This window comes from Peromyscus leucopus, chromosome 14 (genome assembly GCF_004664715.2).
Source record: "Peromyscus leucopus breed LL Stock chromosome 14, UCI_PerLeu_2.1, whole genome shotgun sequence".
In the NCBI taxonomy this organism is placed as follows: domain Eukaryota; kingdom Metazoa; phylum Chordata; class Mammalia; order Rodentia; family Cricetidae; genus Peromyscus; species Peromyscus leucopus.
In genome coordinates, this window is record NC_051075.1 from 22,968,725 (window position 1) to 22,991,214 (window position 22,490).

The 22,490-nt window shown below is 42.8% G+C and overlaps 1 protein-coding gene across 8 annotated transcripts in view; it reads left to right on the forward strand.

Annotated features, from left to right (window-relative positions):
- Npas3 (neuronal PAS domain protein 3) overlaps window positions 1-22,490 on the forward strand; it is an 850,947-nt gene that overhangs the window by 695,566 nt on the left and 132,891 nt on the right. The window lies entirely within an intron of this gene.

Sequence of the window (22,490 nt, forward strand, 5' to 3'; positions counted from 1 at the left end):
CTAAAAGTCATCTTTGAGAGTCCGTTTGATAGAACTCCAAGTGAGTACAAAGTCATAATTTGTGCTTGCTCATTAGGTGCCATAATCTGGCTTCTAGGAACAGCACATTTGGCACAGTGGAACATGTTCCCAGTGCTCATGGTATACCAGGCTCAGAAGGGCGTGAAGCCCCTGGATCAGTCTCCTGTATGTGGGCAGGAAGTCAGCCTGCTTTCCTCTCAGAGGTCACTGCAATCCAACCCCCCGGCCACCATCAGAGTGCAGCCCTTCAAAGCTCAGTCACTATCAACTCTGCCTTAGATTCACTCTAGTTCTGAACACTGCATTAATGCTGAGGTCCTGGTGTGGTCTAGAACCATCTCACGTTCCAGGGGAACAGAAGGAGCGTGTGTGCCTTTGCCTTGCAGCTCTCCTGGGCGCAAGAGCTCATGAAGATGCCCGTTAAAATTAGACAGTGGGATGGGTGGTGGTGACGCACACCTTCAATCCCAGCACTTGAGAAGCAGAGGCAGGCGGATCTCTGTGAGTTCGAGGCCAGCCTGGTCTACAGAGTGAGTTCCAGGACAACTAGGACTGTTACACAGAAAAACTAGTCCAAAAAAATTAAAAAAAAAAAAAAATAGACAGCGGGGGAAGCACATTGCAGAAGTCGTGATTTGCATTGGAGGTCATTCAACCCCAAACTGCCCTTACTTTGTGTCCTGTCCCCTAAAGAAAAACACAGTGGACTGAAGGTTATGTGTTGATTCAAATGGCAATCTACTGCACAGAAACTCTGCTTACCTCAAGAGAACACAACACCCAAAACCCCCACTCTCCTACAAGTAGTGCACAGCACACCTGTGCACACCAACCATATTCCCAGTTACCCATGTCGAAGCCTGGTTAACCCACACAAAGTACTTAGAGCCCAGGCCAGATGTCTGCTCCAAAGACGCTTTTCCCTGCCAGCTGACAACCAGCTTGAGAGGAAGTGACACTGAAAACCCAGCAGAGGCATGCCACGAAGGGCTGCATTGGTCTAGAAACCATTCATAATCTGATTTAATATGAGCAGGAGGTCAACAGCATGGTGTTCCAGCAGATGTATAAAGGACTCCGCTGCTGCCTCGGAAACGTTGTTATTTTTATCACAATTCGTGGCCAAAGGCTTCTTTTATGCGCTGGACTAAAAGTCCTTGTGTGGGGCACATACTTTGAAGCTATTTGTTTAGTCGCTGAATGAGGAAAGCTTTGGGGGTGGAACTTCCACAATTATGTGGTAAGTGATAAGAAAGAGAGAGGTGGCCTGGGTCAGTGGTTATGTGGTAAGAAGGAAGGCCAGGGCGTAGAGGGAATTGGGAAGGGGGCTGGAGTGGGAAAGAGCACACTGGATGAGAAGAGTCTAAGAAATACTGTGCACAATGTAGAAAATGGCGCACAGAGAAGTGGGCGGGGCAGTCACAGAAATAGGAAGTGGGATGGGTGGAGTAGCTGCAGAGGAAGAAACCAGCATGGAATGGGCTGCTATCGTATGGAGGACAGGAAGAGCTGGGGAAGATGATTTTGAAGTATAGGTTTTCTGGTAAAGCTAAAGTCACCCACCCAGTGACCTTGAGACACTCCCGTGAGATTACCCTGGAATTAAATGCAGATTCCCGGGCACCATGTAAGATGACCTGATACAGCCTTGTAGACAGGATCCCAGTGTGTGTCCTGAAGGAGGCCAGTGCTGGTGCGTTTTGTACAGACAGAAAGTACTCGGATGTTACTTGAGGAAATTGCAGAAAAGCAGGGGAAATCTTACACATTTTTAACAGTGGCAACTTCTTAGAGAAGAACAGAGGTTGTTTGCAGGTGAGGAATCTGCTGTTTAAACAGCAAGCATGGGAGAGGTACGTGGAATTGGGACTATACAAACAGAACAGCAGCTGTGATGTAGGGGTGGTGGGACAAGAGAGCATGTATGTAGTAGATTTACTTCAACCTTTGCCCTTTGCGGATGGAGATGTGACTCACCCAATTGAGACACATACCAAAAAAAAAAAGGAGGAATAGGAGGAGGAGAAAGAGAGGGGGGAGAAAAGGAAGGAGGGAGGGAGGGAGGGAGGGAGGAAGGAGAGAGAGAGAGAGAGAGAGAGAGAGAGAGAGAGAAAGAAAGAAAGAAAGAAAGAAAGAAAGAAAGAAAGAAAGAAAGAAAGAAAGAAAGAAAGAAAGAAGAGAGAAAGAAGAGAGAAAGAAAGGAGAGCCAACTCAAAAGAAACCTATGAAAATAATTAAGCATGATAATTCTGGATTATCCTTAATTAGCAGAAAGCTCTGGTGAGCTGCGAGCTCTGGAGGGTCATCATACATTTGTTGCGAGTGATCTGTCACAGCTCCGCGTGCACGTTATCCGTCACTTCACCCCTGATCCCCCCTCCTCTGAGCACAGCCCTCTGCAAGACCTCCACACTCAGGCTATGGAATGAAAGAAATCCCCTCTCGCTGCTCCCGTTGCCACTAGTAGATGACATGTCCCTTCCACGGGGGATTCAGGATGAAGACAATCTTTTCCTGCCTTTTATTCATGCTGTGCTGGCTCCTTGGGGTCAGACCTATGCTCATGCCAGGAGTACCAGCTGATTCCCTCCTTCGAGCCTTCGAGAGGACTGGTGCTTTGCAGGTGAGGGAGAGAACCCAGCTTGGAACAATCAGGCTTTCGGTGGCTGGTGGCTTCTGAGTCCGTTCGGTACTCAAAGATTCCCAGCCACGTGAAACAAGAAGCCAGCAAACAATAGAGTGAGGGAAAGAAACCAGGTACAAGCCAGGTGAGATATACATGGAGAGAAGCGACATCTGATCTGCCCCTTTGCTGCACAAGAGACCAGCCCGTGGCTGTCTTCTCTGCCTCCCTGATTTTTGCTTGCAGAAATCGTCACCGCTCTGCAGTTCACACTGGACTGCCTTCTCCTTCTCCCAGCACTAAGCCAGAGCCCCGACTCTGTGCCATCTCCCTTCCCTACACCTCTTCTGTGTTTTGCCTCTGGGTGGAACGTGTGCTCCGAATCAGCTGGTTGACAGTGATTTCTCGGGCAGAGAAGTAGTCTGTATACTCAGGATTCCCAGCTAGTGTACCACTTACTGCCTTTGCCTACTGAATTCCTCTGACCCTCACCTGCCACTGCCACACTCGTGAACCCGGCACCAACAGAGTAGGTCATTCACTGGCCCAATCTACGGTAGGCTAGAATCTCACAGCAGATATACAACCAAAGGGAGATCATATGCCAAGGTCACATAGCAAAAACAGGAACACCAGGAAAGGCTAAGATGTTATGCTTCCCCTCAGAGCCATTAATACTGTATAAATGCTCTCCAGTGAGAGAATAGAAGTCTTTCTCTGTCATCCTGATGCCCCACACCCAGGATCACACCATGAGCACACAGGATAGATGCTACTTCCTTTCTGCGTTCAAAGTGAAATCTTTTTTTTTTCCTCCCTAAATCCACCTCCCTCGATAACATAGGAGTCCCTGAAGACCGTCTTCTTAGGTTAGGGAAATTGAAATGTATTTTTAAGTAAGCACTGCCACAGTTAATATCACAAAAATACAAATTGCCAAGAAACAAATACAACTTGTGACATTAGCTCTGGGTCTGTCACTTAGTCCACAGTTCCAAGGTAGGAGATTTGTGCCATGTAGCCTTGCTGGGACAGTGAGGACAGTACTACCTCCTCATAAGGTCATCCTAGGATGGGAGAGGACCCCACAGATGGGAGGGTTAAGGGGGTGGGAGGTTGCTCTGTGTTCTTCCCTTTTATTTCTGGATTAAAGTGCTTCCAGTAGTTTATTTTACTTTATTTTCCTTGTGTTTTAAATAACATTGATAGTCATTAAGTAGTACCCAGTGATCCCATTAGCAATACCAATTGAAAAAAAAATGACAAGCTTTATCATGGCATCCTGCCTCACCTTGACAGGGACAAGATGCTCCTCACTTCAGCCCCGCCCACAGCACTCTTTCCGTTTTGAATTGTGCACCAGTGATCGACTCAGACTTTGGACATTGTGATTAAAAATCCAAAGCCGTGTTTTGGAGGTGTACTTGCTACTTTTATTTGTACTTCATCTGCCAAGGAAATTCGCAAATCAAGAATGCCTCCCTTGACAAATAGAGTTACTTTGAGTAGTTATACCTCTTCTTATAAAAATTACCCTGGCATTCTTAGTGCTGTGACTGGTCTCAAGGACCGCCTTTGCTCACCAGGGGCGTTCTGTCTGATGAAGAGTTGGCTGCTCTGATCTCATCTGCTGTCACCCAAGGACACAGCACCTTTCACCTCTGAAACCAGCGTCTCTGTATTCCTCATCCTGGTCTCCCCTCGCTAATTTTATGATTCTAATGAGGCAGTAGCACAACTAGTTAGCACAGCTGACCTTCTAATTGAAAGACTGTAAATTCAATCTCCATTCCCGGGCACCGACAGGAATTTAAATAAATGGGGCCCCTGACGTCGTTGTGATGGGCTGGCCTGGTGACCCGGGGCTAGCAGGGCCCATCCTATGTCACAGGGGACTGCCGGCAACTCAGGGCATTGACTAGAGGAGTCATTAGAAGCAGGTTGCCCTTACAAAGCAGAGTGGAGTCAGGCACTTCTTCCTGGCTTCTGTTCAAGCGCCATCCCTGGCTTTTCCATAACACATTGCCCTTTTTGTTAAAATGCTTCCTAAAGCTGGAGTCTGAGCCCGAGGGGGGGAAAGTTCCATTCTTCACCTGGACTTAAGCAGACAAGAAAAGCCTTATTTACCAGGCCACCTTTTGCCCACTACCATTTATAGACTTGGATGCAATAAGCTGTCCAGGGCCATGTTGACATCGGCTCTTCGCTAGCTGTATGTACCCCAGTCTCACCTCCATGACCCGAGATAGCAATCCAATTCAAGTTTCCAGAATGATCTGCCCTGAGGATCAAAATGGGTGGGGAAAGCCGTTCAGTGGTCAGTCTGAGGAGGAAACCCAAAGACGCCGTAATGTTAGTAACATTTGTACCAGATAATTAAGTACCTGCCTTTGACACAGTTCTGACCTTCCATTTTGCCTTGGACGTGGTTGCCTGTTTGGACCTGTTTCTTAGCGTAAACCACCTCGACTCTCTTTTGGAAACAAGATGCATGTAATTTAGGAAACAAACTGGCTACTTTAAAATGTATTTCTGGACCTTGACAACAGCTAACTAAAGAGGAGCCCATATTGTTGACGGTGCCTTACGGCTGGTTATTCACTTGTCAGCATGCTGCGTCTCTATCCTAGATGTATCCTAGACACAATGGAAAATGTCCCACTGCCTTTAAAGTTTTGCATTCTGTATATCTGGTTGTTAGACAAATAGAGCAGGCACTGCCGACTTCATTTTCATTCTTGGCGGCATGTTTTTATCATAAGGCAGATAGTCATTAATTTACAGAATCAACGCTGGGAACAGCTTTTGTGATCTCATATTAAATTTTCCCCTGAATCCGCCCCTTGGCAAAAATTACTCACATCGTTAAAAAATATTTAATTAGGCTGTAGTTTATACCCAGCTCACTGGGGAAATGTTGGAATTAATATGATTTGCATGAATTCTGTTTCTCTTTTTCTGTCACAGATTAGTTTTGAATTCAGTTCAGAGGGTCGTTGACACGGCCAAGGACTCACAGTCGTGAAGGTCAAAGAGGTAGCGGATACCTCCCCTGGGTAGGTTCCCTGAAAAGACAGCTCAAAATGGCTTTTAATTATGGGTTACCTGCAAGGCCACTTGCTGTTTTTATTTTTCTATGGTTCCTTGAAAATACTGCATGGCCAGAAGTTTAGCGTAAACCATTTTGTTCCCAGCTACAACAGGCCAGTTCACATATAGAAAGTCATGTGCCTTTCTGTGTGTATGTGGTCCCCTGTGATTTTTCCCAGCCCTTCATTGATTTCCCTCAGTTCACAAAGGAGAGCAGTCCTTTGCCTTGTGTGGGGCTGCTGGTTGCAGCTGCTGGTAGACATCTGCAAGATGGCCAGCAGTCGGTACATTTTTTTCATAGTAATGCATCTGCTTGCTTAATTATTTCTCACAAGATAATGTACAGTGTTTAGTTATGTACGTCCTTGTTTATTCTTCCATGAGTTAGGGAAACCTTAGGGAATCCACAGTCCTGGGTCATTTATTTCAAAAGAAATTTAATGGAATATTTAATTAATAATCTAATCAATCAATTAATCTCAGTTACATAAGTGTTGAAATCTAATTCTTTTTCACAGCTATATCAATAAAAGAAGTGAAATGGCTGCCCACTTATCAGGATAATAGAAAACCATTACAAAGAAAAATTGAAATTGTATTAATTCTGCTACACTGCTTTGCCAGTGTTAACAAAGTCTTTGCATTTTAGACAAATTTCATTTCACCCACTGGGACTAAGAGATGGTCCTTTTAGATTACAACCTTTTTCTAATGGAAAAAATAATAATGGTTTCTTAAAAGTTATTGTTTACAAACATTGAGACTTCACCCTTCTAAGTAAACATATTCTAAGTAATAAACGGGCATTTTTTAGGTCCTTAGGCATTACCTCTGTCTTTGTTGTTCAGTTATATTTTGAGACATATCAACTGTCTGACTTCAAAGTGTGTTCACAGCCCATACCCTGCTGCAGACACTCTGACTGTTGGGTAATAAATATTTAGACCCAAGTGACTTATACAGGGCTTCTTCCAGCACTGCGAGATGCATGTCAGTTTGACCCTCACTTGGCAAAATTGTGAATCCATTCCCTCTTGGAAAATGGAAGCCTGGAGCAGCCACTGCAGTCACTGCAGCCTTGTTTGAGGACAAGGATGATGAAGATCAGCACATGTTTGAGATTATTCCAATGTGGAAGGGTCATGAGAGGAAGAGGAAGACTGCAGCTTCCTGACTATATAGGTTTTTCTGGACAGCATTGGGCTCACAGTATGGGATGCTTACCCTGTTTCATTCTCCAATGCCCTTGGAAGCAGATTTATCCCCATTTCACAGATGCGGAAAATGTTCTACAATGCAAAATGGATGATCCTTCCTATTGCTTTTCATATGAACTTCTTTTTACAAAGGTATTTAGAATAAGTACCTCCCCCACACACACCCAACCAGGCCAGTGAGGCTCAGAGCTGAGCTCAGAACCCAGCTCTTCCAGGAATGTGGCTTGGAGTTCCCAATTGGGAGCCTTCTTTGAAGAGCATAAAGGTGCAAGGACTTTCTGTTTAACTTCTTCATATTCTCCAAGGTAGCCCATCTCAGTATTTTATCCCATGGACTTGGGTCAAAGTATGAAATTTACATCTGGTTCTCCATTCATTTGAAAAGAAGCATCACATCTCCAGGTGACGTCCACATTTTCTCCAAATGCACTCTCAGAACAGCTCAGGCTAAAGCACATTAACCTACAACAGCACCTCTGTCTCCCTAAGCTCCTGCTGGTTCACGTTGCCTTTACTTTCAGACAACAAATCAACGGAACTCTTTTTGCTTTCCCCACATTTAAGCATGTACATGTCTTTGTGAAGTCTACCTAACAGGAGATAGATTTCCCAAAATCATGTGTGTGCTTGTGATGAGTTGAAGACCAGCCTAAACTACATGTTGAGACCTTGTCTCAAAAAGCAAAGACAGAAAAAAGAAGAAAGGAAGTGAAGGAAGGAAGGAAGGAAGGAAGGAAGGAAGGAAGGAAGGAAGGAAGGAAGGAAGGAAGGATGGATTATATATACTCAGCCAGCTGGAAAGAAGGACACCCATGTAAACCCCTAATAGCATTTCCAATATACTTGTCTAAATATATGAAAGCCAAAATAAGTGACTAAAAGAAAATATGAGTGAGAGAGGAAGAGGGAGATTGATTCTATCATAGACACTTTACACCTGTACAGAGCACTAAGGGCATTAACACAGCCTCAAAAACAAAAACAAACAAACAAAATGCTGATGACTCAGAACCAGGACATTTCTCTGCCTGGTTAGTTGCAAATGCCTTTCCCCACAGTGGCCATTTTGAAGAGAACAGAGCCACCAGGACGTCCTGGTTAACTCTCATCTCTGCAAGGCAGTCTCACTCTTCCATCCCATACCCTTGGAGAAAAGCCATACCCTTTATATCTAATTCTCTATCAGTTTAGAAAGAAACAGCACATTCTCTTCCTTAACTCCAGGTAAGAGTAATTATAGACACTGGTCCCAAGAATGTAGGCGAAGTGCATTCTGGGAATACCAGTTTTGTTACCTGGTTGTTCTGCTCCAGCTGACTTCCAGGTGCCTTCCTTATCTATGTCCATGATGTTGTACCAAGGAAGCAAAAAATAAGCTTAGTATCAAATTCCCCGTTTAGTCACACTATTCCCAAGAAGATTCGCTTGAAGAGGGTTTCGGTTACAATGCATTCAAAATTAAAGATGGGAACTTCAGGGGGCTTCTTAATAATGAAGTGCTGTGCTGTGTGACCTGCATGAGTCTTTGCGATCAATTCCGAGTACAATTCTGAGCAAGAGTGTGCAGGTAGACAATGGCGGTGCCGTGACTACCATTCAGGAAGAATGGTACCTTTCACTAGCAGCTGGTAGGCACCTAACATTCTCTTCTCTTCTAAGCCCCTCAGCAACCTGGAGAGCAAGTGATGAGATCCCATTTCACAATGGAGACAATAGAAGTTTATAAAGGTTAAATGACCTCTTCAAGGTCACGCAGAAATCCTGAGCTAGGATTCAAACCCTGGCCCTTCCCCCTTCCAAAGCCCACCTGCAAACCCGCCCCCAGCCCGAGCAGCACCCCAAACAAAGGTCACTGTCCTCCCTGGGAGGCAAACTGGTTTCTTACACTTTTTTATTAAAATTGTATATATTTAAGGTATGCAGCTGCTGTTTTGATATGCATATTCATATTGAGCTGATTACTTCAGTCAATCTAATTAGCATACCCAACTCTTCACAGTTCCTGTGTTGTGAGGACACTTTGGATCGACACTTTGAAAATTTCGAGTAACATGCTGTTGTCAACTCTAGTCCCATGATATACATTTGATTTCCAAAACTTGTTTATTCTATAGAAATGAAGCTTGTGTCCGTTCCAACAGCCATCTCATTTCCTCTCTCCTTTTCAAAGGAAATGAAATCATATCTGAAAGGAATAATGGCGCTCCCATGCTCACTGCAATATCAGTCATAATAACTATGATATGGAATCAACCCTAAGTGCCTGTCAGTAGATGAATGGGTAGTATTTAATTTGCCATTTGCAACAACATGAATAAACCTGGAGGACATTATGCTAAGTGACATGATCAGATACAGATAAGAAAAATACTGCTTAATGTCATTTATGTGTGAAATGTAAATAAATGTATGTGTGTGTGTATGTATGTATGTATGTATGTCTTAGAAACCAACTGTTCTCTAACCCTGACTGGGCAACTGCCACAGGTGTAAGGTTATGGCCGATCCCTGAAGTTCTGGATCTCAGGTCCTTAGTCTAAAAGGCAATGACCAGAATGGGAGGTGCCAGGGTGTAGAGGGGTAACATACAAGAAAGCCTTTTGAGATCATCCATTTAATCAAGCCAACAAATACATACTGTGTAAGTAAGACATCAACTGAGTCACTAAGAAGTTGGAATTGTTGACAAAGGTTGACTTCAAATGTACAATTAGCTAAGCTGTTCTTATCACTTTGCTTAAGCTTATAGAACAAGACATTTCCATTGCTTCCCCACACATGGTGTCTTGGAGGCTTGAAGGAGATGAAGAGTGGTTAGAGAAAGTGTTCCTACAACACACACATAAAGAGGGTAAGAGAGAGTGGAAGGGCAAAGTTAACATCGGTTTCATCTCTGTGCACATCTCTGCCTCCCACAGCCAGTTTCCTGTATTCTGCACTGTTCTCTTTCCTAGTGGCAAGATTAGTCCCCACAGGTTGATTCTTCACGTAACATTCTCCAGATACACAGACATTAACTATGTACGTTATGGGAAAAAAAAAATGAAACCAGTGTTACTTTGCGGTGGGGCTAGGAGACATGTACCTTACTGCACAGCATCCCAAGCCGAGCAAAACACTGACTTTTTCAACCAAATATTGCCTCTTCATCCAAGTGCACACTTCTCATTCTTCAGGACTCCTAAAACTTGGATATTGATTCTCTGGAATGCCAGCCACACTTCTTTCCCATGCCTCAGCCTGAAAAGGCAGCTAGCCTTGCGAGAGCTCCCTCTTACCTCTGCAGTGTCTACTCTTAATAAAGTACAGTGTGTCAACTGGGAGGACTAGATATGTACTTAGGACATTTTGTTGGTGTGCTCTCCCTCATGGGAAGCAACAAATGAAAGACTAGAAAGGCTGAAAAGGACCCATAATTCGTCCAGCTTCACTGAACAGTCAATCGTGGGAACCAGAGAAGGAGAAGTAAGAATTACAGACTTTTGCTTCCCAAGGCAAAGACTGAGCCTGTGGGTCACATTATGTCTACCCTAACAGTGGCAACCTAGTCTATACCTGTGTTATTTTTCTGTTGTGAAACATCAGTTCCACATACTGCACCCCCCAGGTTCTATAATATACCCACAAGTCAGAATTAGTGTCCTTGGACTATGTGGAATACTATAAAATACTCTCTTTTTTTTTTTTTCAGACTAAGCATGTGAATAGCCAGAACCAAATATAACACCAGTTGGAACAATTATAGCTGAAAAGTGATAAAGATGGACCTAAGAAGTATTCCAGGACCCCTGACCCTGAGGCCCATACATAGCCTCTGAGAGACTGTGGATAGCTTCCAATTGTCTTCAATGCCCAGAAGTCAGGGAAGGAAAACCATACTTTCCATGGGAGAGTCAAGGGATCCATGATCCCTTTGGATCTGGGACAATTGTCTTTCAATATGAAACCCATGTCCACCAACTCTTATTTACCAAAGTTTATCAATATGCATCTTGGTCAAGCCCAGGTATTTTGCTGAATGCATAATGGCTATTCACTGTTTTCTCATTCCAAGTCCTAGAAGACCAGAATTGATTGTCCAAGCATGAGCTTCTGTTAATGTAATGAATGGGTAAGCATTAAGGATAAGCCACCATATATTTCTCTGGGATCTTAGCAACTCTTTCTGAGCCAGCTTGTCTCCCCTCGCCCCCTCCCCCCAAAATGTTTAACATCATTTACTCACTTGCAAGACTGTTCATTTGATCAATATCTATATGGGACATTGACTGGCCACTGGGGGTTGTAGCAATGAATTAAACAGATACAGCCTCTGCTCTCAGGAAATTTATGTGAACACACATATCTTCAATGAAGACCTAGTATATGCTGGGTTTGCTTTGTTTAGGACACTGCTTTTATTGAATATTGACAGCAGGAAAGTGGGAATACCGTTATTGTCTTTATATTTGAAGGAATGAATGTAACTTGCACAATGGAGGGGGAAGTAATGGTTTTAATCCAAGGCCATTTCCATAGAAAGAGGCCAGAAAGCCCCCCCCACAGCAGAGTTCACTTTGTCTTTGCTTAGCCCTAAAACTAGATCTGGCTACCCCAAATGCCCAGCTAGGTGTTCTAATCCAAGCAACATGCCTTGTCTGGATAGCCATTCTAAAGATGCCTTTTGACACACTCAGTAGAAAAAGCTGGAACTCCTAAGTCTCCAACACAGGATTTCTCAATCCACTGCACAGTGTGGAAGGGCTAGCAGCACATTCAACTAGCAGGTTACCAGAAGTTTGTTTTCCACAATTTCTAGTTCAACCGGTGAAACAAGAAAGAAAGAAAAACAGACCCCCTGCCATGATATAAATGACTCACGAATGAATTGAAATTGAGGTTTTGTGCGTATGTGGGGCTGTTGAGACAATAGAATGGAAGCCAAGAAAATCAAGAGTACTCACTGATAGGAACAAAAAGGACTCCGAGGTATGAAGGCCCCACAGTGGACTTCATTAACTTGAAAACCCTGAACATTTTACACGGGAAGCAACCGGTCCAGCTCCTCCCAGGGCTGAAACTGGGAGAGGAATTGGTTTTCCACTCGGGAGAAATGGGTCAGATAAGTAAATCCATGCAAGGTGTAGGAGATAACACTTTCCAAAGGTCTTTTGAAAGTCAGCTGAAACGGTGCTGGGAGGCTGGAGAAACACAGCATTACATGTAACGCTAAAGCAAACGACTGGGTACCTGATGCTAAAAAGAAAAGTTTGCAGAAATAATAACTAGATTGCCCATTGGTTTGCCTGTTTGTCCAGTGAAGCATGGGTGAGCTAGGAAACCATGCTGTGTTCTCTGCTGAAGACCCCAGTCTTCATTAAGAATGGGTTTCCAGCAGCTGAGTGTACGACCACCAATCCACCTCCATCCGTTCATGCTCCAGCTTCTCAACACAGTGTCCATTAAGTTGGAGGCCTCCATGTTCGTTTATGGATGAAGGGCAAGCTGTGTTGGTGTTCTTCCCAAACAGTGCCCACGAACCCTTGACTCGCCCTTGTCTTGGTTTTGTTTTGTGGTTTTGTATTCCTCTTAGCATGGACAGCATGAACTCTTCCATTTGCAAAAAGGGTTTAATCAACAGCCAGTGTTTTGAATCAGATTAAAACCACAAATACTTTAAGAGCTGTGTATTTGTTCTGTCCTGCTAGATGTACTCATTTTATCTGGTGAAGGACAGTGCAAAGCCATCTGGAGCCTAATGAATCCCTTGCAATAGGCAGGTGTGCTGATGGTCAAGAGTGATGAACATTTATCTTAAAAGACCCTGGCCAGAATTCTCCCCCTTCTCTTGACACGTAAGGGGAAAAAAAAAAAGGAAATCATCTGTGAGTCTGTTTTATTTGTCTGTATTTTCAAAGCAGCACATTTACATACTCTTGAAAGCAATCAATATAAGCAAGCCCAGGTCTTCCAAGAGCCCTTAATTATACGGCCAAGAATGTATTCATATGTAATACTTGTGTTTCTGAAATGTCTCCCCCACCCCACCCTTTTTAACTGCCATGTAAGACTCTTTGAAAGCAAAGAGTAAAATCAAGAGTGTAACAGGCAAACGCACAATGAGTTGTTAAATGTGATAGCAAAATAAAAAAAAAAAAAGTAAAAGCTTCAGTCGGTATGATCAGTAAAGGAAAAAAAAAAAAAAAAAAAAAAAAAGGCAGCCAGGCAAACTGTCTATCATGTGATGAAATTTGACAGTAGGGATTATGGCTTTGATGGACCAGAACAGCTAATAGAAGAAGCTGACATTTTTGAAACCCTGCTAATTAAGGGTTCCTTCCTTAATATTAAAATAAAGTCTTTGTCTGGGTTTTATGGTTGGAGAATCAGGTGTTTTCATTAATATATGCCAGTCAGTCTTAATAAGCTTGGAGGGCAGAGGAAGTTATTATTGAGTGACCTTCTACAAAATAAGCATGTTGCTAAGGGCTCTAACCCTGCCCCGTTCAGACTGATGAATCTCATTTCCAATGCAAACGCTTCACAAGAAATCCAAGTATTCTCTGTGCAATCACAGAAAATAATCCTTGTGTCTCTTGTAATGTCCAGAATTGCCACTTACTACACTTCTACTGTACAATGAATATTACAATACATATTATTTTTCTACCACAATTGTCTACATTTCTGAATTGCCCAGAATAGAAAAACTTATTGTGAAGACACTTGTATTGAAAAGTCAGCTCATTTTAATACTTTTCAAATAGTCATCTACTCTGTTCATGAATTATAATGCCTAGAATACATCTGACAATACTGGCTTTGAAAAGGAGATATGTCTATATTATTACATATTCATTTTCAAATAGATTTCAAACAGATTTTAAACCATTCATTGAAATTCATTGAAATGATAAATTCACAGTTGGATTTTGATTGACTCTTAATCCAATTTTACTTTTGATAAGTTTTTACCTTTTCCTTCATACCCACCCCCAACCTTTCTCAACCAATGTAGCTTTTTGCTCTTCTATTGGTTTTTAAAACAGAGCTGATAGGGTCTGGTAAAACTTGAAGGTTTTGATGACTGTGTATAAAAATTGTCAAAAGAATTCATAAATTAAATTGAAATCTGTAAAACAACATAGTATGGGTGATTTATCTTGTTAATCCCCAGCATGCCAGTGTGTGGCTTGTGGAACCCATATCCATGGCCACTGGCTGTGGCTTCACAATCTGGAACAAAACCTGAAAGAACTAGTCAGTCATCAGGCTGTACCCACCGTCTCTAGATCACAGAAATTTGAGGTGTTAAGTGGGACCATGGATCACTCACTTTCAAATGTGCTTGACGAGAGTGCTCCTCATAATATGATCCCACTTTCTGCCTCAGCAGCATAGGATGGGTCTCCCCCTGTAGCTAGACTAATGGCCAGGCAAAATGACATCAAGCCCACTGAAGTCTCTCCAGAAATGGAAGCAACTAAATTAAAATATGGCAAACTGTGCCATGGATTTTATGCTCACCCATGAGAGGAGAAAAAAAAAACCATCTGTCATAAACTGACTGTATCTAAGCATGTCAGATATGGGAGCAGATATGGAGTCAAGGCCTTGAGCTAGCATTTCAAATCTAACTCTACAATGGCACAGTTGTCATTGAGGTGCAGATTTGAGAAGAAAAATGTAATATCCCTATAAGTGACTACACAACACTGTTTGGTATTTAAAAGGAGGAGAAAGGTAATGAACAATATCATACATCTTCTCCTTAGGGCCAAGATCAATCACTTAGCGTTTATTGACGCCCTCTCTAACGTTTTCCCACAATCCTCTGCATATCCCAGTAGTGGTGTATACCACCCTCTCCTTTGTGAGCACCATAGAGCCAGCTCCCGCTTTCATCTAAGATAGCTCTGCTTTCTGGGCAGGACCAGAAGAGGGAGTTGCTGTCCCCGATGATTTTTGGTTCACAGCCACCTTGGGATACATCCACACAACTGTGGGTGAAGGAAAACTGCATCCATATCGCCCAGGAGCTTCTTAAAATGAAGAGTCTTGAATTCTACCCAGATCCACAGAGCTAGAATCTCTAGGGACCCACGGCCCCACCTTTGGGAAATCCTGGAGGGATCTGGAGAGACTTAAGTAGCACTGACTTAAAATGCTCATATCACAAATTAATCATATACTACACTGACTCATGCTTTTTGTCGTATCCTTTTATTCCACATGTGTTTGTCTTATCTCTTCACAGTACATCATAAACCCCTTGGGGGTCGGGTACTTAATTTTAATACCTCTTTCCCTCCATAACCACACAGGGTCTTAGAAAGAAGTGATCAATGAGACTTGACTGACTGATTAAATCCACAAGTTTGATTCTTTGATTCAGACAGCACTCCTCTGTTTCTGATCTGTTTTGTTCTTATACCGCTTCTGTCTTCCCTGACATTTTGAAGGTAGTCCCCGGTCCTTCTCTCTTCAGTCCGGGGATCTGTGTTCCAGGTCAGCGCTGTCCAGAAGAAGCATTGCAAACTCCACATGTAATTGAAAATGTTCTAGTAGCCACTTTTTAAAAACCAAATTAGTTTCATATTTACACCCTTCCCGCAACACACACACACACACACACACACACACACACACACACACACACACTTTTTTGGCCTTGTTCTAAATCTTTAGGACCTGGTGCTAATTTTACACTCATCCATTCATTATAGTTCAGAAGCAGCCATGTTCCATGCGTCCGGCTACCATATCAGCCATCATGGCTCTTGTAAAAATTCAAGACTAAATGGCATAAGTGACTATGAGATGAAACTCCTGGATAAAATGCCAGTTTTAGTCATGTGTAAGTAGCATGCTTCTCTGCTCAGAAGGACACACTGCCCCTCACATGCGCCACACTGCCCCCCCAGATATCTTAACCCACATCACTCCTGGCTTTCTGGAAAGACTCATGTTCTTCACATACCTGTTCTATTTAGGTTCTGTATTGGAAAAAGACTAACTTACAGCCTGTTGTTAAAGCATATGGGGTTTGGTTTATTCCTTTAAAACAGCACCTGGAGATGCTCAGAGTACTTGGCTCACTTCAGAGAAAATAGCCTCCATAGTCACAGAGTTACAACTACCAAAATATAGTCATAGAAATGATGTACCAAGGCCATGGTTCCCACACAGTGTCCAGGAGCTTCCCAGGATTTGCCTAAATGCATCAACAAAGAATTTCTAGAAGGGCCATAACTGTTCACAGTTCAGAGGACTTAATTTTTCCTTGTTCTTTTCTTTGGAGTAATCCTCGATTTTCTTGATGTGGCCTAACCATTCACTTTCTCCATTGACTAAAGTACTTAAGTGTGCTTAGCATTTTCTGGAAAGGGAAATTCTGAAAACTCTTCAGAAAGGCATGGAAGGGATGAACACTCAGTTGTTTTAAACATGGAGCCTGTGACATGTGCATAGTGATCCAGTCTGGAAAACCAAGATGTCAGCTGAGGAGGAGCCATCGTTGGGGTTCCTTTCTCTAGATGTGAGGATGAATTACTCTGTCCAACTTTTCTGGTGAGATTTCTGTTGTTTATGTTTTCGTCTCAAGTTTTTTTTTTTCCTGAGCTCTTAGCAAGGAATGCCATTGGCAATCCTTCACAGTGTGTCCCTTTAAAACTCAAGAATGATTAATTAGATTGTTTGTGTGCGTTTTATTATTTATTATGGTTTATGTGATTATTATCTGTGTGCATTAACCATATCCAAGGTTTTAGTCATATAAGCCATGCTGTTTTACTGTGACTAGAATAAAATAAAAATCACTCTGTATGAATTCTTAAAATACATAGAAAACTCAAGCCCAGAATTATTATAGTTTCCCAAATCCAGTTACCGTTCTCTGAACTGAAAACACTGCTAAATTTCAATCTTACTAAAAAATGTTTTGCCATTGTTATTGTTGTTCACATGTTCAAAAAGGGGAGGAGGAGAGCAAACTTGAACTATGAGGATAATAATTTAAAAAAAAAAAAAAGAGCTAAAGGAAAATCAAGAGGCACCGATGGGGGAGTCTGGCTTGGCAAAGTGAATGCTGATTTAAATGGCAAATAGTGGAGCGTGTACAATTTGAGGAGAATGGATTAACTATGCCAATCTCAAGTATTTTATGTTGATTGGTCTCCTTACCACCAAGGTGATGAAGCCGCTTTCAAAGTGACGTCTCACTCCCCGTTTGATCTTCAGAAGAGAGGGATTGACTCCAGCTACTCTGTTGCTAGCTGCTAACGCTTCTTTCTCAGCAACATTTCACTTTTCTCTGTGATGTAACCTCCCCTGGCAGCCCTTCCCTCCCCGGGATAAATACTGAGAAGTTGGCCTTTCCTGCCCTGCAGACAGATGCTAAAACTTCAGAACTCTGGGAATCTTGTAAAACGGGTTTTAAATTCTCCTGATCTAGTCACCAGTCTCTGGGCTCCTCCTGATGGGGTGGCCACTGGGACAGGAACTCTCTGCCCTCTGCTTTTGGCTGGTGCCCCTTAGTGAAGGGGAAAGAATGTTGACATACCCAAACTGTCCTAAGCCACCGCTTCCAAAACGCGATGTAATATCAGGACTCGTGAACCATGATGACGAGGACTTCTGATGCTGCCTATCATTTACTGGGTGAAAAAAAAAAAAAAAAAGGAAGGACCTCAAAGCTGCTGCCATCTATTTTATACTGAGACCATTTCTGTGAGGATTTAAGCATTTTCAGATGGAATCTGGACTCTCCAGAATTCCTCATGAAGCTTTTCTGAATATTTATCAATCCATGTTAATATGGACTGATAAGTTAGCCCATCAGGAGTGAGAGACACGGACGTGGAAGGACTACTGTCCAGAGCCAAGTCAGAATGCATGTGTGAAACTTGCTATGGATTCTCTCATTCCACGTCTGTGGGACCCTCATTCACCTTGGCATGCCCCTGGCTCTTCTTATCAGGTTCAGAAAGGGTTGTACAGAAAGGCTTTGCATGCTGCTGTTGCAATCTCAAGTCAGGCACTCCAGGGGTTATAGAAAAGTGAATAAAAAACAAAAATAAAATGTAGTTGGCCTCACCGATTCCCACAGGAACCGAAATGTTTATTTCTGGAGATAAAATAAACACACGATGTGGTATCTTTCAGCTCACATTCTTCAGAGGGGAAACTCTGGCAACATATCTCTGAACAGAGTGGGTTCATTTTCCTATTTGATGGCCCTGAAAGGTTTTTCATTCCACCTCATCGTTCTGATACAGAACCTTCCTTTCTTCTTGTTCTACTAATTTATACACGTATTTCTGTAACAGACCCAAGGCTTTTATGCGTTTTTTTCTTCAGATAAGTCAGCAAATACATAGAATGAGACAGAGCAGTAAAGAGCATCAACTTTCTGTCAAAACAGTTCATAAATATTCAGTAGAGTTCTGCAATATGTAGGAAGTTATGAAGATGGCATTAAGATACCAGTAAATCCAAAGAAAACCTATGCTAATCAAGCTATCATATCTTATTATATTTTATTCCCTTATCACTTTATTATCCTTCAATAACACAAAATGTGACCCCCAAAAAAACTGCAAATCCTAACCTGCTATGGTGAGATAGAATTTCTACCTTATCCTGGGTCAGGATTTTCTAAGCAAGATGTCGAAGTCTCTTGGTAGAGCTGATAGCTTAACCTAGGAGTCAGCTTCTAAGTCACCTACCACCAACACATTCTCTCTCAGGAGTGACTTTCAGACATCATTGGCATCCCCTGTGGAGTGGACCCAGCTGGAAAAGGACCTAATTGAGAGCCACCAGTCATCAGTACTCCAAGGCCCTCGAGAAATTTAAGTGTCTTCCAAAAGGGTTATGGCATTTCTGCCTTACATGGTAGGCCTTGAAAAAATGTTTTTTTAGTTAATAAAAATCATCCCTGGATTATTTCTAAGATGAAAGACATTTAAAGAAAGATGTACCTGAAAAGTGGGCTTTGTGATCTTACCTTAAAGTAGAATCCTCTGGTGGAGGTGATTTATAGTCACTGCTGGTCCCTTACATGTACCAAACCTTCTCAATCAGAGGGGCCCTGGACCCATGAGGAGCCCCGTCAGGACATTGCTAGAATGGAAAAGTGCATTGCTCACTCCAGAGGATCAAACCATGGCTATCCACAGGCTCTCTTGATGTTTGAAAAGACTAAGCGATCCCCATCCTAGCTGTCAGCAAGGCACTGGTCCCACCTGGAAAAGTCAACTCAAACCATTGTAATAATAGATTGACATTTTTCCACAAAACTTCAGTGACAAGATCCTTTGTGTCTGGTGTGAAAATCACATGCAAGCTAACGGATCATGAAATACATTTGAGGGAAAGCTGTGCAATTTAGTTGGACTGTGGGCTGTTGTTTAATCTTGGAACGTTGAGTAGGGATAGCCAGGCAGAAAGAGTTGGAACAAAATGAGATCTCCAGGTATGATTGTTCCTTGCCCATCATCTATCTGCTTCTGCCAACACCCTTTCCCTTTTTGTTGTTGTTGTTGTTTACATATTCTAAGCAATGCCAGGGAGTTAGTTTCCTTTTGGCCATCGCTCACCCCAGGCGTGGTGACACATGCCTGTAATGTGAACACTACTACATAGGCTGAGGCAGGAGAATAATGAGTTCAGCACCAGTCTGAACTAGGAAGCTCCTGTCTCAAAACCAACAGTAACAGAACAACAAAGACAACAAAATGGAGTCACTCAGTTGGGGTGAAGTTAGACCTGGTAGTTGAAGGTAGAAACAGCCATGCCTTTCTCCTCAAGCTTAGAAAACCATTCAAAGACTCTGGGTCTGTTTCCCGAGTTGGAGAAGTAGAACCACCATATGTGGTGGTTGAACTTACTCTAAAATGAAGAGGTTCTTACATTTGCCTAAAATGTCATTTGAGCCCATCAGAATACACCTCTAAGGTGTATTCACCTTTCCATTGTGAAGATCCCCATGAAGGACTGGGGGTACAACCAGGAAATCATACCGGATGAAACTGCTCTAAGCTTTCATTCTTTGTGATCTGAGAGGATTGTTAATAATATTTGTAGAGTGTGTCTTGATTCAGATAATGTATCTGGCAAGGGTTTACTGGGAAAGATAACTTTATGGTGCTATATTGTAATGCATTTTACAGACTAATATGCTATAGTCATAATGCCAGAAATAACACTTGGGAAAAAAAAACAATTTAAGCTTGATCAACTTAATCATAAATCAAAATGATTATGTTTTAGATCTAACTCTCTACCCTTTTTATTCAACAAACATCTGTGGTAGACAAGCAAGATAAGGTGTGATGGTTAGGATGGTAATACTGTTGAAGACTGGGGGTACACCATAAGTTGACCCTTGTCTATCCCCATGTCTGTTTTGGTGTAGACAGCCTCCTTCTGCACTTTCCTTAGGTCCAAGGGTCCAACCACAACATATCCTGAGTCCCAAGAGACTGGCAGGCTGGCTGCCCTTAGCCCTCTTCCTTCTTGAGAACTCAGTGTGCTCTTCTACACACAGCAGGGATGAAGGACAGAAGGTTTCAGAGTTCCTTGCTCAACCTGTTGGGCTACAGATTCTCAAGAAGTGAGAACCACAGAAACAGACGTGGCCAAATCCTGTGCGACTGCTGGCCTTTTCCGCTATTCAGGTTCTTCTCCTCTGAAGTGGGGGCAACTAGAGCAATTTGGAAGATCTTATGAGATAAAGTGTGTGGACCAGTAAATCCTAGCACTTTGGAGGCAGGTCACCACGATTTCTAGACTAGCCTGATTGACACGTAGGAGTTCCAGGATAGCCAAAGGCTATATAGTAAGATCATGTGTGTGTGTGGGGGGGGGGGGATACATTCACATAGTAGATAGTTAATAATACTATTATTCTACTACTTAGTTATCTCACAAGACATATCACCACTGTTATACCCCAGGCTAATTGAAATGATATCCCAGGTGACAAGACAAACCCAAGCTATATAGGAATATGTATTCTGATGTTCATTTGTTCTTATCTACCAAATAGTAACAAGAGTAGGCATTTTTTACTACATTTACTCTGTGTGTGTGTGTGTGTGTGTGTGTGTGTGTGTGTGTGCGCGCGCGCGCGCGCGCGCGCACGCGCACACACACACACATGTAAAGGCCAGACAACAACTGCAGAGATCAGTTCTTTTCTTCCACTATGTGATTCCTGGGAATCAAACTCAGATTGTCAGGCTTGGCAGCAAGTGCCTCTACCCACTAAGCCACCTTGCTACCCCAAGAGTAGGCATTAAAGGGTTTTATTTTTTTATACAGTGATCCCCCTGCATGGCTTCACTGGATTTTCAAAATAGAGATGTGGGGCAAGTAAGCCACAGCGTGTCTCCTCGCTCTAAAGGCTAAGGCCACGCATCATTCCCAAGAACCAGCATTGTAGGGGTGCCTGCCACATGGAATGCACTGTGAGGGGTGCCCCATTGTTCCTCATAGCAGCTAGCTACCAGCTTTGCGACAGAAGACTGGAGTCCTAGGAGGTTCCAGGAATTGCCCAAGGCCACACAGCTGAGCAGGGGAACCTTCTGATTTCACTTTCGGGTTGTAACTCCAAATAGCCTGGATCTCCCACTGTACCTATGGCCTCAACTACAGTAGATACCTGGAATAGCAGGGTCAGGTCCTCAGTGCCAACTTCTCCATCAATTTCAGGTTTTGCTGTTTGGGATTTCATTTTATTTTTCATTGTATATTTATGTGAGAGTATTGATTTGTGCACATGAGTGCAATAACCATGGATTCCAGAAGAGAACATCAGATCCCCCCGGAAGTGAAGTCATAAGTCATTGTGAGTTGCCCTGTGGAGGGGCTGGGTCTTGAACTCAAGCCTTCTCCAAGAACAGTCTGTGCCCTTAATTGCTGAGCCATTTTTCCAGCACCAATATTGGGTTTGTAGTGCAAGCCTCCACGAGGGCACTGAAGGCCATCCTTGCTGCTATCTACAATATGGAATGCTGTGGCCTAACCTTGCTCTGTATACCAGGACACAGCTCCCTGGATGCAATATGGCAAGCTATGGCTTAACCTTGCTCAATATTTCAGAACACATCTTCCTTGGAAGGAAACATCTCTAGGCAAAGCAAGTTGTATAAACCTTGGCTCCTTCTCTGTAGAGCTGGTTTATAGGGATATTTAATAACCAGCACTCTGAAAGTATTTTCACTGGGGTTTTCATTTTTTCACAATCTGTGGCATGTATCTGAAGGTCCACAGAAAGATTACAGGAAAACCCTGGAATGTAAGAAGAGTCAAGTGCTGTGATTGGACTCCATGCGGAGTGAACGGCTTCCTCATCTCCACTAATCCCCAAACAAAATAACCATCGAGAAATATTAAAACACACATTTTATTAGTTTCATTTAATTTCTTAATTGCACAAAGTCAGTTTACCCATTTATTGCTGTGTGAAGTGCTTAGAGGCAAGGCGTACATTAAAGGGATTATTTCCATGTAATCCCCACCTCCCAGAGGGTAGGAGCTGATCACCGTGAATCCCG